The following is a 16,616-nucleotide window of genomic DNA, read 5'->3' on the forward strand; positions in this document are numbered from 1 at the left end:
TCGATCCTTCATTTGCATAACTATCTATAGTATCCCCCTGCTGGCCCAGGGTGAGAACTTCAGTACATAACATGCACCGCATATGCTTAAGACAGTCCTGCTCACACAAGCTCTCTCTTCATGCATCACCTCAATGAAGGTGGCCCACTCATCGAAAGGGTCATCGCACCACTGCTCCCAACCCAAACATTGCACAGCTTCCCCCTCTCCCATTTCCTGACATCCACACTCAAGCATGGGCATAGCTAGGGGGGCGCAGGGGGAGCAGCTGCCTGCCCAGATCAAGTAAAACAATAGAAATACTTAACTAACCGATCACATTGGTTCTGCCCCACCTAGCAAAAATCCTGGCTACGCTCATGCTTTCCCAGGAACCCTGTAGATATGCCTAGGCTTTCCTGGCTACCATCCAGACCTAACATATGAACTTCAGGTGTGGAGACAGGCAATGCCCTGTAATTTGGGAGGCAGGGCTGTGTGGCTCCACCAACACTTTCTACATGTGGACCTGCATCATATACGTAACACATGAAGGGGTATATAGTGTCCCTGCCTTCTAGTTTCTTCATACCTCTTCCCCACCTCCTAACCATAATTCTATAAACTCACTGATACTTGTCATCAATGTCTTTTGTGTGTAAGGGGTGGGGAAGCAGGTTAAGAGTTGTTTTCTCTTCATTCCTAAAGTTATGTACTTCTGTGAATCTAGAACAGGGGCCAGCAAACTTTTTCAGCAGGGGGGGCGGGTCCACTGTCCCTCAGACCTTGTGGGGGGCAGGACTATATTTTTTTGGGGGGGGGATGAACAAATTCCTATGCCCCACAAATACTCCAGAGATGCATTTTAAATAAAAGCACACATTCTACTCATGCAAAGACATGCTGATTCCTTGACCGTCCATGGGCCAAGTTTAGAAGGCGATTGGGCTGGATCTAGGCCCCGGGCCTTAGTTTGCCTACCCATGATCTAGAACATCCCTCAAGCAGAACCCTCTGCCATTTTTTAAAATGTGGTCTCATTTTGCTTCCACATCAGTCAGCACTAAGCCACCTAAATCGACTATAGAGAGAATAATTAAAACAATATTTACGATTTATGAAAAAATCTGGGTTTTTCATTTTCTTTATGGTCAACCTAAATAGTTTCATGAAAGCATAAAGTAATTAAATCTCCTTTCCATTTTAAAATGCCATTTATTTCACTTCAAAAGATATGTGCCTAAAATATTCATTTGTTTTCCTTTCACATTTTGTCACTTCAAACATCTGTTTTTAAAACTTCTCTCAAGAAGTCCAAACACTTTAGAGCAGCATTTAAAACTACTGGATATAGATAAAGACGTATTGTTCCTTTGACATTCTAACCACCCTAAGAAAAAAATACTCATTACAAGGCAGTCAATTAGCACCTGTTTCTATAAATACAGCTATTTTCATGGTTGTCAACTCTTGTGAATTTTTTTTTTGTCTCTAAATAATGTGATGTTATAAAGCTTATTAAACTGGTAGGAAACGTGCAAGCCTTACTCTGCGCTCTAAGTTGTTAAACCTAAAAGATAAATAACAGAATTCCAGGAAGGCCATTATTTCACTTAGCAGATTACAAGCAGTTAACTAAAACACTTAATAAGTCTACAGGGGTGTGTGTGTGCGTGTGTGTGTGTGTGTGTGTGTGCGCGTGTGCGCACACACACACACACACAAACACACAAACACACATGCATTGGATTTGGCTGAGGAAACATCCAGTTTCCTCTTCGATTTTGCATTCATTTTACTGGTAATCAGTGCTATTTTTCTAGAAAAAGAGGGGCCAGAACTCACCATGAATGCCTACCTTGTTCTCTTAGAATGGCAATGGCACCCATCTGAGAGGTGCCAGAACTGAGCAAAACCATCCTAGCTCTGGGTTGTATTGCATTTACACTACAGTGGTACCTCTGGTTAAGAACTTAATTCATTCCAGAGGTCCGTTCTTAACCTGAAACTGTTCTTAACCTGAGGTACCACTTTAGCTAATGGGGCCTCACACTGCTGTGCGATTTCTGTTCTCATCCTGAAGTAAAGTTCTTAACCCGAGGTACTATCTCCGGGTTAGCGGAGTCTGTAACATGAGGTGTTTGTAACCCAAGGTACCACTGTACTGTTAATATGCCCAGCCCTAAGTATTTCTATCACTGCATAGCAAGGTTTAGCAGCTAGTCATCCTAATTTCAGATAAATAATTGGATATGCCAAACAAAAATATAATTAGACTAGCCCTCAAACCAAGTATGATTGAAATTGTACTCATGGGATAGGAAAAAATCCTGTTACTATGAAAGTGATGATAACACTATCTTGATTCTTTTTCATGTTACCTGCAAGTGGCAAAATTGAATCTCCAAAATAATGGATGAGGTGTCTTTCCTGGAAACAAGTATTTCATTTTTCAATAAAAATGTCCTCCCACTAACTTCACCCACATCAAACAATCAATTGGAATGAAATCCCAAGCTGTAAAAACTAAAAATGCAGTAGGCAGGTCTGCATGAAGTAAAAAAAAGTGGCAGGAGAAAGAGTGATAAAGGCTAGCTGGAATCTTAGTAGGAAAATAGTTTCTTTTTGTATTTTTAATGTATATGCTCATTAGTAATTAGCAATACAGAGAGAGCGCGTGCAAATATTAAGAATAATATTAAAATGTTTTAATCTCCAGCTTTCAACCCATAGCTGTAAAATGTAAAATAATGAAAGCTTTTTTAAAAAAGCATAAATTACCATGCTGCTATTATTACCTCCCGCAATCTATTATAGACTGACATTGCTTCCCTGCTGATAAAGTAGATATCCTATATGTGGATGAGTTGAGCATTACAATGGAGCATGGAGGCAAGGAAAAGGAGGAGCTAAAAATAGGACTGGGGCAATTTTGGGACCTTTCAGTAAAATTGGTCAATTTTTTATTTTTATTTTAAAAAGCTGTGTTCATAAAATAAGCAGAAATTGGGAGTTGTCAGGGGGCATTTCACAAAAATTGTGCATTATTTATTCTCAAAGGGCAAGGGGAGTGTTACTGCTCAGTCAATATATATTTCCCAGCAATCAGCTTGACCTGAGTGGCAAATTCCCAGCATAAAACCATGTGGTTGGTATCTGAGATGTCTTGAAGGGAACCTGGACACATCATAAGGAAGCAAATGGCAGGGAGCTTAAAGGTTAATTTATGGAACAGAAAAGGGGAAAACATTTGCACAAATTTGCTACAAACAGAGAGTGGCTGCAGGAGAGGGGAAAGGGTTTTGGCACAGCAGGTCCAGCATGATTGTCTCAAAACGATGCATAAAATACAATAAAAAAAACAGTCATGAAACAGCAAAAAATAGAAGACAAATTTAAAAGCAATACAAACTGGAAACCTTTTCATCCAATTGGTAACACTTGTCTGAACAAAAATGTCTTCAATTTCTTTCTAGAAATTGCAGGTAGTGGGTGCCTGTCGTATCTCAGCAGGGTTCCACAGAATAGAGGTAGCCACACAGAAAGGGCTGCTCTAAGTTTCCGTAAAGTGGGCTTCTGATATCTTGGAATAAAGGTGAAACTCTTCTGCAGAACGCAATCACCTACGGAGTATACAAGGCATGAGCTGCTCTCTTATGTTCCCTGGTTTTGAGCTGTGTTGGGCTTTAGTACCAGAACCCTGAACTCAGCCCAGTAGCTGATTGGCAGCCAGTGCAAATCTCTTCAGACCAGCCTCAAGGAGGTGCATTGCCATAATCCAACCTTGAGGTTACCAGTGCATAGACAACTGTTGTGAAGCTACTCCAATTCCTTCACATGACATCCTTCTTCAAAAACAATGTGAAATAATGTTGCGATCCTTTTACTGAGTTGATACTCATGCACAGGGTGAGGAGAGCGGCTGAGTGCAAAGGTCTATCCTAATGTGCTGACCACATTCACTGGGAGATTTTGAGCTCTTGTGTTCTTTGGGTTAGTGCCATCCCCTAAGTGAATGTCTGTATTGGCATACTGCCGGTTCTTGAAGATGCACCAATTTACACAAGCATTCCCTTGATCTCTTGACCCAGGTCTTCTGTTTTCATTGCTTTGTTTTAATGGGATTGTTTCATTGCATATTTTAATTACAAGTGATTACATTTTAAAGTTGAAATGAGATTGTTTTATTGTGTGCTTTTATTACAGTATAGTTTTTATATTGTGTGCTTTTATTATAGTATAGTTTTTAATTATGGTGAATTTTTAATAATGCAATGGGCTATTATGATTTGTAAGCTGCTTGGAAACTTATTTTGGCATTAAGTGGTATATAACATTTTAACAAGCTGTAGCACTCCAGTGACATGCTCCTAAGTAGGCTGAATTCTCCTAGTATTTTTCTTTTGCCCACTAGAGGAAATTAATTATGCTTTTCACACTAATAGGATGAATCTGCTATAACAGTATGATTATATTCTGTGAACAAGCACAAGAGATTAAGCAAGATAGCAGCCCCCCACTCCATGAAATCCGTTGTGCTTAGAATTTCAAGCACTGCAATATTAATGCCTGTCTAATTGGATAATTTATCAGCACTGCCTTGCCAATAAACAGCCAGCCATCTGGACACAAGAGGTTTATGTGATCACTGTTGATTGTCAAAACAGTGGCATTTTACTGACCTTAAGAAATTTAATTTTAAAAATACTGTATTCCTTACTGCACAGTATGAGACGCACAGAATATTCTAAGTGAGATTCCTTAGCAGGCTGCTGCTAACAGAATGTTAACAGAATGTGTTAACCAAATTTCATTTTATATGCACTGATGTCAATATATATCTTAAACAGGATGTGCAACACTAAGAACATGGGTATTCACCTGGTGTATCAGGACTCAGGCTAAGATCATAGAATCATAGAATTGTAGAGTTGGAAGGGATTGGCTAAAGATGGGCCAGTCCAAATACAAAACCATCCTTTTGTCTCCACCGCCCCTCCCCCCAAAATAAATACAGAAAAACTAAATGTTCAAACAAAAAGATGGTGGTGCATGGAGAGAGAGAAGCAGAGAGGCAACTCCTGCTTGCTATGCTTGCCAACCAGTCCTCCCTTCCCACTACTCTCCCTCATTTCTGCATTCATGGTAGCTCTTTGGACCTTCCCTACGCCACCTCTTGCCGCTGCTGCCACTGCTATTTCAAGTGGTCCAGAAGATGGCTGTCACATCTGGGCGTCTTCCTCCTCCTCCTCCTCCTCCTCCTCCTCCACATGATGCTCTTACAGCTGCTCTTCATGTTAAGCAGAAGGGCTGGTCAGCTAATGGCCTCTAACTTGTCTAATATAGCTTTCAATCTGCTGCAGAGAGCAAGAAGATTTGTTAACATAAATTGAACTTCATTTCACTACCACTAATACTGCTCTCTCTTACTACCTTCATGCCCTAAAACTCAAGTAAAATGGTCTTATAAACAGGGTTCAGTGGAGGATAGATACACTGTTGATAATGAAATGAGAATTCAGTTATATGTCACCTAGAGCATTCCAACCAGCAATCTACTAAAACCTGAAACATATGAAGTCCCCTGTAGATTCCAGTAAACTCCTGCTGTTGTCCTGTGCAAAGTGTCACCATTTGCACAACACTGAAGGTTATCGGTAGTTTTGCCTATGGTTGATAAGGATCCCCATCAATATGGATGTATATACTCAACTGTCACTTGTCTTACTGCCCAGGTGAAATGGAGCAATGCTACACCAATAGTCACTTTGCTGGCACTATATCTTGGGATCAGGCTGCTAGTTTTAAAAAAAGGATTCTCAGAAGATAATGAAGAATGTCCTGTTTGTGCTAATTGACTACTAGAATATAAATAATGGTGACATTTGGCTTCCCCCACCCTGATGTGACCAATTTGCACTTGCTACTCTTGATTGGCCAAGATCTGGAGCTCAACTAGGCTGGCCTGCATGTACAAGCTTTGCGTGAGCAGGAAATATTATATCCTTTTAAATACTGGAGATGCTTCATATATGAGCCACATCCTCACCTTCCCAAGTCACAGAAACATAAAATTGAATGAATAAAAACTGAACAATTTAGAGAAACCAAAGAGTGATGAACATTTATAGGATGACAGTTCAGACTATGAAAATCAGATTTAAAAACCAGTTCATTTATGTAGTAGAGCAGTGTTGGAGAGCAGACACAGAAGGGATCTGTAGGGATCCTCTCCAGGGTTCATTCTGACCTCTTATCTTTGATTTTGTTTGATTTTGCTTACTACTAATGATCAAGAGAAAACATGTTTCTGCTGGCATTTTATATTTTCTTTCATCAAGTCATATTGATTTTGTGGCTTTATTTATAAAGCAAGGGGATTTTCAGTGATTCAGAAAGCTTCTGTGGTGCTTTCTAGCCTAAAACAAATCACACATTACTGATGGAACGTCTTCAAAATCAAGATGTCAGAAGGGGCACTCTTTCTGGTCCAGCACTCCAGCACTTGTCAGCAGGGTGGCACCAGAGTGAGCGTCTTTTGGTCTTTTGGACGGACTAAAAACTGGGACATTCCAGGATCCAAACAGAAGCCAGGATTGGCTTCTATGATCCAGGATGTCCCACTTAAAATGGAACACTTGGAGGGTATGGAACAGGGGTGAGGAACCTCTGGTCCTTGGTCCGAATTAAGCCTGCCAGGCCTCCCCATTTGGCCAGCAAGGCCATTTTAACCATGCCACACCCACCTGCCCAACACCTAATATATATGATGTCAAATGTGAGACAAGTAAAGGCATTTCTGGGCTAAAGGGCTCATGCAAACCCCTGCAAAACGCCTTAGAGCTCACTTTCTGTCTGCGTCCAACCATCCTATCTTTTTGCATTCTAAGCCTTTTGGTCTCCTTCACTGAGCAGTTCCAGGCACCTTTAATTGTCTTCTCACTTTTTTTACCCAGTAGCAATTATGCAGCTAACACTCTGTCTGAACCACAAAAGACATGAGATGTGGGAAAGGATATTTTATGGAACAGATGCAATAAACAAGAAAATTCTTAGAAGGAAGAAAAGTACTTAGTGAAAGAGCCACAACTTTCAGCAATGGGTCTCTGGAGGGTGATGTTCTGAAGGAAGCCTCTTGTGATGTAAAGTATTTATGTCCATCTAACTGGCATAATTTTCTTCCACAGAACAGAAAATATATTGTTTATGGAAACAGAACCTACTTATGCAGCTCCACTGGTAGCTTATAGGATACGAATGAATAAATAAGTAGCTATTCTGGGATGACAGAGAATATTCACATACAGGAGTAGAAAATCATGGAACTGGTAATAGGGCCATCATACAGAATAGGGTGAGCAAGAGGCCGAGGGGGGGGGGAGAGTAGAACCATATACCCAATGCATTTAAATCACAAGGGTCAATGCAATCTGGAATGAAGAAATAGCAGGCAAAGCTGTAAAAACAGGGTTAAGCCAAAGAGGGAACAGCCCAATGGAAGGTGAATCACCACATTTTTAAAATCATCATCATCATCATCAGAATACAGGATGATTTTGTCTTTGTTCATGGATGAGGGAAACTCCAAACCTTCAGACGTGGTACCTATGAGAGTGGAGAAGATCTGGGATCCTGGAGAACAGAAAGCTGGGCAGAAGTTTCTGAGAAAGACAGAAACTGTCAGATCTATTCCAAATGTCTAATTCAGATTTATACTACAATTAATATTGGCATGTTTACTGCAGTTTATCTGCCTGCAGGTTTATTGTAACATGGCTGCCATACCACAGTACTGCATGTGTGACAGGATTCCAGAAATTCAGCAGCGGAGAAGCTAAATTTGCACTTACAAAAATGAATTCATGGAAAAGGAAGTCATTATACGCCATGTGTTACCTAAATGTCATGATAATGAAAATATTGATGTTAAAAGGGGAGAAATATAATTGATGCTTGGAATAAAACATGCCAATATTCTACCATCAACCTCTGCTATTGATATTTAGGATGACTAAAAAAACTGGCACAAAAGTAGGAACTGAAACTACTTTAAATAAAATATGCAGTGATTTGCATATTCAGATGAAATCTACAGCCAAAAGCAAAATCTGATTTATGATTCTGTTTTCTTTATTTTTCTTTTGCATTATTTTACTGTATGGCTGTATAAATATAAGCAAGATTTTTCCAACACTGCCATGTGAATGACATATTGTAAAATTAGATTTGTTCAGGGCTTGGAAAGCCAGTGAGACCAGAAGCAAATTAACTGGTGCAACTGTACAGACACATCAACTGCACTCAGTGCTATAATTAAAGATCTCAAGTTTACAGAAGTGTACTGGATTTTAAAATAAAAGAGACCCATCTTTGAAACCTCGCTCTAGAACAAGCACCCCAGGCATTCACTGTGTCCCTATCATTCAACTTCCATTCTCTGTCTAAAAAAATAAGAAATAATATTAATACTGGCTTCCTTGTGAGGGGTAAGAAAATAATGACAGTGATTTTTCAACCTCATTCACATGTAAGTAAAACATAAAGTAAAGTAAAAGCACTCCTGAGAGACAGAAAGAGAGTGAGCATGCACACACATAATTCTTTTTTCCAAGGAATCTGGGTAAAAATCAGATCCAGTAAATTTAATCTAGGACTCGAAAAGCACATAAAAATGCAAGAGGATGCATACAGATGCAAGATGCAATCAAGTCATTCTTCCACCTTCCTCATTGAGCTATATGTTCTTTTCAGGAGCAAAAGTACGTTTCTGAGCACAATTCAAAGTGCTGACCTTTAAAGCCCTAAACGGCCTCGGCCCAGTATACCTGAAAGAGCGTCTCCACCCCCATTGTTCTGCCCAGACACTGAGGTCCAGCGCCGAGGGCCTTCTGATGGTTCCCTCACTGCAAGAAGCAAAGCTACAGGGAACCAGGCAGAGGGCCTTCTCGGTAGTGGTGCCCACCCTGTGGAACACTTTCCCATCAGATGTCAAGGAAATAGACAACTATTTGACATTTAGAAGACATTTAGGGAAGTTTTTAATGACTGATGTCGTAATGTATTTTTAATCTTTTGCTGGAAGATGCCCAGAGTGGCTGGGGAAACCCAGCCAGATGGGCAGGGTATAAACAATAAAATTATTATTATTATTATTATTATTATTATTAGTCTTCACCACCTCATGACTGAGGTGCCTCAGAGGCTTTGTAGCCACTAGAAGACGACTTCAAGGGTACCATAATGCCAAAGGACACCTTGTTGGTGGTTCGTGAGCTAGAGGAGCATTATATTTTGCTGCCACTGGCATACTGTCAGGCAACTGGGGGGGGGGATTTTAAGAAGCCTTTTGACAACAGTAACACACAAGATGAACCACCAGAAGTGTAATGCTTTACACCTGAAGGCCAATGTTTGGGATTGTCTCTTTGACTGCAGAGTTTAGGAAGACTGCAGGCATTGCTGGGATTCAGCCGTCCGAAGCAGTGTCCGGGTGGAAATTGCTTAAATGTCCAGGGGAAAACCCACGTCGGAAGTAGCTCAGAAACTTAGATCAACAACTTTGACCAAAAAAAGTTCAACACAACAACTTTTGTGTCTGGATTTTCACTTTTTGAAATATGGCAACGCTAATTTAACACTGGTATGAGTTCTGATGGCCATTGGATGGATGCCTGGGCAGCAATCATCAGACTATAGGCTGGATTTAACTAACTGAGCCCTAGCAGAAGCCAGCACAAGGACTCCCACCAGCAGAATGGACTTTCCCCCCTTCCTCCCTCAATCCACTCTGGAGGGTCCGGAGAACCCCCAGAACAGTACACAGGGAGAAGAAAGGGAGTAACACAAAGGTAGAAGAGAAGACTCCCTGGAAAAGACCCTGATGTTGAGAAAGATGGAGGGCACAAGGAGAAGGGGACGACAGAGGACGAGATGGTTGGACAGTGTTCTCGAAGCTACAAACATGAGTCTGACCAAACTGCGGGAGGCAGTGGAAGACAGGAGGGCCTGGCGTGCTCTGGTCCATGGGGTCACGAAGAGTCGGACACGACTAAACAACAACAACACTTTGTCTAGCAAGCAGAAATGCTTGCAGTGGTGGAACAATCCTATTGGCACAACATTGCTGGCTTGATTCCATTTCCCTTTCAGTTCTCTACTGAGTAGACTGGCTAGGCAGTACCACACTCATGGCCATGCCATCTGCTATGACAAACCTTTTTGTGATTGCTTGGGGAGAGGAATGTTGGGTGTTGTTCTTTGTCTTCTCCTCAAGCAATTCTTGAATCCAGAGAAATGATTCCCTTGCTCCAGTTTTCCCCTGCTGCCTATACCTAGCACAATAAGCCAACCAGCTTGTCTTTTCATATCGTGAGCAGCTTCAGAAACACCACAAACTGTTATAACCTTTATTTTGGAAGTAGTAATAGAGGGAGTGATGGGAATGAGATATATAGTTTATGAATATTGAGAATAAGACAACCATGCAACATATTTGATTTTCTGTTATACAGTCTCAAATTAAATTGCTGTGATTCTAGATGCCTTTCCTAATTTACCATAGGAAAACAGCAATACGCATTTTCTCTTTTTCACCATTTAGAGGGCAGTTAAAAATACTCTACAGCTAGGATCCTAAATTGTTCTTCTGTTTGCTTAAAGCGAGGGGGAACAGACAATCCCAACTTCTTCCTTTATTTGCAGCTTCCCCTGCCTCCAATATCCCACACTATTCCCAAAGACTCTCCATTCCCCCAGGGAAGACTTTCAGTGATTGCAGAGTAATGCTCTATTATCTGAACTCTGTTCCTTTCATGGGAAGAAAGTTATGATCCAGGCCTATGTGCGTTTTTCCTCCCAACTTTTCAAAATAGATTCATGAGCTTTGCATGCCATTATAACCCTTTTATTTTTCAGGCCACTACAATGAATTCTGGATCCACTGCCACCGTCATGACAGCTGCGGCTCTGGAGTCTCCCTGCTCAAGCAACTCCATTCATTTCATCTGAGGGATCTAACTGCACATGCATTTGTTTGAATGTCCATGTTGCATGCTATCTTTAAAATTGGTAGGGAAGTCCATGCATGTAAGAGCTCCAGCACGGCCAATGGTCAGAGGTGATTTTATTCATATTTTAGGTTAACTTGTTTTTAACATCTCATTTCCATCTGCAATTTTATGTATAATTTATATACAGTGGTACCTCAGGTTACATACGCTTCAGGTTACATACGCTTCAGGTTACAGACTCCACTAACCCAGAAATAGTGCTTCAGGTTAAGAACTTTGCTTCAGGATGAGAACAGAAATCGTGCTCCGGCGGCGCAGCAGAAGCGGGAGGCCCCATTAGCTAAAGTGGTGCTTCAGGTTAAGAACAGTTTCAGGTTAAGAACGGACCTCTGGAACGAATTAAGTACTTAACCCAAAGTACCACTGTATAATATGAGCTGTTTAGAGGTTTTGATGATCAAGCAGCATAGGATTTATATTAAGTAAATAAATAAAGAAAAACAGCCTTCAAAAGTAACAAAGGGTACTCTATCAAGGCTAAAACCTAAGGGTAATCCCCCCTTAATTATTTTACATTGGGAACAGCCTCCCTCCCCAAACTCATCCTATGAAGAAATAATAATCCATTTTCACTCCATGCCTCAGAGGCTGAGTGAAAAACATTGTTAATCTTTTGGCATAAGAAATGAAAACAAGCCTTGGGCATTTGCATGAAGTCTTCGTTCCTCGGAGTTTCCCATTCCACACAAGTTCATAATTCTAGCCAAGCAGCTCCAATTACTACCATATTCCAGAGAAAGGCTACATTTCTTGCAACTAATCTAACCGGTGGGTTTCTATTCATATTCCTAGTTGATTCCTAAAATAGCATCATATATGTGTGTCTCTGTGTGATGTTCTCCGAGTTGCTAATAAACAATAGCCAATGTACTGAATGCTAATATGAATCCCATTAACTCTTTGCAAGCAAGGTTTTGAAGAAGAGCTCATTGTTTGAGTTTTTAATATTTCAAGGAACTAGATTTACATGGTTATTAGAGATCTAAAACAGACTTTGAAAACCACTGAAAGAAAAATAGGTAGCAAAACAAAGTATTTTGCCTATGTGTGTTTTTGCTAGCTTTGGTTGACTGTTCTAACTATGCTTTTTCAAAATCTGAGGCTTTAAACCAATGTTGACACACTGCCACTTCTGGATCATACATATCCCACAATTCTTTTTAGGATCTTTTCAGATGCTGTATGGGCCTTCTCATCTCCCGCTCCAATATGACAATAATAATGATAATAATAAATTTTATTTATATCCCGCCCTCCCCAGCCGAAGCCGGGCTCAGGGCGGCTAACAACAATAAAACAGTACAAAAGTATAGCACAAACAACACTCTAAAACCATTCATTATAAAATTAATTCAAATCAAGCCACTGGCAACCATTGGGCCAGAGCTCCGCAAAGATTGCCGCGGGAGGGAGTCATGCTGTGCCCTGGCCAAAGGCCTGGTGGAACAGCTCTGTCTTGCAGGCCCTGCGGAAAGATGTCAAGTCCCGCAGGACCCTAGTCTCTTGTGACAGAGTGTTCCACCAGATCGGAGCCACAGCTGAAAAAGCCCTGGCTCTAGTTGAGGCCAGCCTAACTTCTCTGTGGCCTGGGACCTTCAAGATGTTTTTATTTGAAGACCGTAAGTTTCTCTGTGGGGCATACCAGGAGAGGCGGTCCCGTAGGTACGAGGGTCCTAGGCTGTATAGGGCTTTAAAGGTTAAAACCAGCACCTTAAACCTGATCCTGTACTCCACCAGGAGCCAGTGCAGCTGGTATAGCACCGGGTGAATGTGATCTCACAGCGAAGACCCCGTAAGGAGTCTCGCTGCAGCATTCTGCACCCACTGGAGTTTCTGGGTCAGTCTCAAGGGCAGCCCCACGTAGAGCGAGTTACAATAATCCAGTCTGGAGGTGACCGTCGCGTGGATCACAGTGGCTAGGTCAGGGCGAGAGAGGTAAGGAGCCAACTGCTTAGCTTGGCGGAGATGGAAAAATGCCGCCTTTGTTATAGCTGCAATCTACGCCTCCATGGAAAGGGAGGTGTCGAAGATTACACCCAAACTCTTAACTCTTAACGGATGGTGCTGGCACTAATTGCGCCCCCGCAAGAAGTGATAAGGAGATGCTGTATTCAACTATGATGTATTCAAACTAAGTTTTTCTCAGAGTCGACCTATTGAAATTAATGGGCTTTGCCACGCTGTGAAAACTTGTTTCCACAATCACCACCACCAAGACTGTATCTGATATATTTTGAAAAATTGTTGCTTTGCTTTGGAAGACACAAGATCTACCCACCCGGGAAGAATGGCAGATGAAGGTGATCGACTTCATGGAAATGGCGGAAATGACTGGCAGAATCCGAGACCAGGGAGAAGAGTCGGTGGAAGAAGATTGGAAGAAATTTAAAGTTTATTTACAGAAACATTGTAAAATTAAGGAATGTTAGAAGGAGGCTGGAATGAAGTTATGTGGCTTTAGCAGAAATATTATAAAGGATTAAGTAAAAATAGATTGTTAATGGATGAAAGGAGGAAAGGTAAAGTTACATTATATTAAGATAAATTATAGGATAAAAATTGGGAAAGATGGAAAGGATTTGCTAAAATAGCTAACCGAACTAGAATACAAAAAAGGGAGGTGCGAGGAGGTCAAGGAAACAAGTAAATGAAAGATAAGTTATGGGAAGGTTTGTTGTGTTTTTAAATTGTTTCTATTTTTCTGTTTTTTATATTGTTTTCCTTTTTTTTCTATTCTCTTCTTTCTTTATTGTGATGTGTTGTCAAGTTTTTGTTTACCTTGGAGTTATCTCTTTCTCTTTTTGTAACATTTAAAACTTTAATAAATATTATTTTTTAAAAAAAATTGTTGCTTTGTTCACTACACATTTGGACACTTCTTAAAATATTGTAACCAAATTTTGCTTGATTGCTGAGATGAGGGGGCAGGTTTTTGTCTATGTTTAGAACTGAACACCATTTTGTATCACGGTAGTAGACTGAACCTTTCAAAAGAACACTGTTTTTAACCACTGGTTTCAAAACTGCACTGTTTTTGTCAGTTTCTTAGAATCCCTGAGCAACACTGGGTACGAGGCAACCAATGATTTATATACAGAGAATGAAAATGCATTGTTACGGACCAACGTTATCTCTGAGCACTGAGAGATTCCAGGGGTTCCTGTCGCTTACCCGGGGTTTGTGTTTCCCTTGGAAATAAGTCAGTGACTTATTTCACTGTGGTGTTTTTATGATGTATGGTTTATTTACACATATTCACAACATGAGCCTATAATGGAGGGGTTCGAAGCATTATATACTCCCAGAGAGTCCCATTTCTCCCATTGCTGCAGCTTTGGCTGAACACTTGGATAAACTTCCTAAGGACAGTTTGACAATGGAACCAGTAACTCGAGGTCTTCAAGCAGAGTTTGGACAGACCTGTTGAAGATGCACAAATGGAAGTTGAAAAGCAGCAGAGAAAAAGGTAATACAGTGCTAGGGTGTTTTATTCCCCATGTCCTCTTTTCCTTTCCTTTGTGGGATTTCCATTGTACGCTTCTTGCCCTTTTCCTTTATTGCAGATGGGTCTTGCCCTCAGTTTGGCAGATCATGACACAGCTTTTCTGCTGAAATTACATTTATCATTGCACCAGCACTACCACTATATATCTTAGCAACTATGTACACATGGGCTTAAGTGAAACTGTCTTATATGCCTCCAAGTGAGATTTATTACAGCAAGCCTTTGAAATGCCTGTCTGTCTGTATTTCAATCACCCCATGTAAGACCAGGATAGTCTCTTATATTGAAGTGGCCAGTTAGTAAAAAAAATTCCTTTGAATTGAAGAAGTAACCACACAGCATGCTTTTCTTCTTTCTCTCTCTTTCACACTCCTATATAATCCTAATATAACCCACTTACTGATTGATCTATACCAAATAGGGTAGACATATTCAAAAGAGGACAGGGCTCCTACACTTTATAACGTACATGACAAGCTACAGTATATCTGCTGAAATTCCCCTTTTTCATAACTATTTGTTGCACCTGGACACCTTAACACCACATGCCACTCTATGATTAAAAAAAAATGTGTAAGAAAATCTATATCTAAATATGTATTGTATTACAAAATATGAATTTAAATACATATTTTATCTCAACATATCCATTATAAACAAATTTTTATCATGAAATACGTATTTTTATGCATTTTCATACATAACTGAGACAAAAATTGTATTGCAAAATTCAGGGAAATGTGAAATCTGAATAATTACATTCCAAACTGCATAGGATGGTCTGCTTAAAAATGTGGACTGATCAAAATTTTTCTTCTTATCTAGGTGGAAGCAACCTGTTGTCTCTAGGATGTTGCCAAGGCATAGGTGTCAACTTACAGATTTGAAAATAAGGGACCAGCAGCCTCGAAAATAAGGGATCAGCAGCCAAAATAAGGGATCAACAATTACTTTGATAAAATACATATTTTGTTGCATGCAAATGGCTTTAGACACCTATTAGGTCCATAAATTACCATATAGCATATATTCAACACAAAAAAACAGCAAAAATTTGTTGTTGACAAAGGATAGCTGGACATAGAAAGGGCCCCATTACCTTCAGTAGCTTATTTAAGGGACATCATCAATAAGGGACAGCAGCGGGACATGGCGCTGGAATAAGGGACTGTCCCGCCAAATAAGGGACGCTTGACAGCTATGTGCCAAGGCTCAGATCTCCATACGCTTAGAGCTCAGGGAAGTATATGCTCAGGTGTCTGCTTGACACTTGAAGGTTCCATGCTCAGAACTTTCCATAGACTACAGTGATGACAATATTCTAGAGAAAAGGGGTCACATTTTTTTAAAAAAAAGACTTCATTAAATTGTTCTAAGTTATGCCTACTTATAAAATGAAAATATCCTGATTGCTATAAAACTGATATTATATATTGCTATAGAATAAAGATATAGCAAGTTCACAAGCACGCATACATTTTCCATAGAAGAGTTGGTGACAGCTGTCTGTATACTTGGACATGGAGAGTTATTATGCATCCATTATTTACAATAGACTCAAACTAATAATGTTAGCTGTATGAAGAATACTGAGGAAATATTTACAATGCGATTGCTCTTCGCAAAATTAACTGTAACTGAAAGTGCTACACACTGAATTACAAAGTAAATCCTTTGGAAAACATCCCCCCTGTGTAATTTATATCATAGATAAAGTGCTTTATATTTCTTAATAAATATCACATTTATGCTACAATGGATGAAGAACATTCATGCAGCTGTCAAAGGGAGAAGAATCAATCTTAATGGGTTAGGGTTTTATCCAAGTAACTTCTACTCAGGGTAGACCCAGCACAATTAATGGTCATTACTAATTTAGGCCTATTAATCATCATAATCATCATCATTTGTATGCCGTCTTTCATTAGCTAAAACAATGCTCAAGGAGGCTTACAACACAAAAAGATATACATATTTACAAAAATATAAACAAAAGTAGTCATAAGCAAGAAATAAAACATATCATGATGTGTTCAACTTGGTTGAATTTTATTACAGTGGTA

General features: G+C 40.1%; 1 long non-coding RNA gene across 1 annotated transcript; it reads left to right on the forward strand.

Moving 5' to 3' along the window:
• The first annotated feature begins 14,339 nt into the window (after positions 1–14,339).
• LOC309348219 lies at positions 14,340–15,922 on the forward strand. The gene is made up of 3 exons (XR_014159298.1): positions 14,340–14,514; positions 15,379–15,420; positions 15,770–15,922. It is a non-coding gene; the product is annotated as an uncharacterized lncRNA (long non-coding RNA).
• Positions 15,923–16,616: the final 694 nt, after the last annotated feature.

This window comes from Podarcis erhardii, assembly GCF_964252035.2.
Source record: "Podarcis erhardii genome assembly, chromosome: 8".
Taxonomy (NCBI): domain Eukaryota; kingdom Metazoa; phylum Chordata; class Lepidosauria; order Squamata; family Lacertidae; genus Podarcis; species Podarcis erhardii.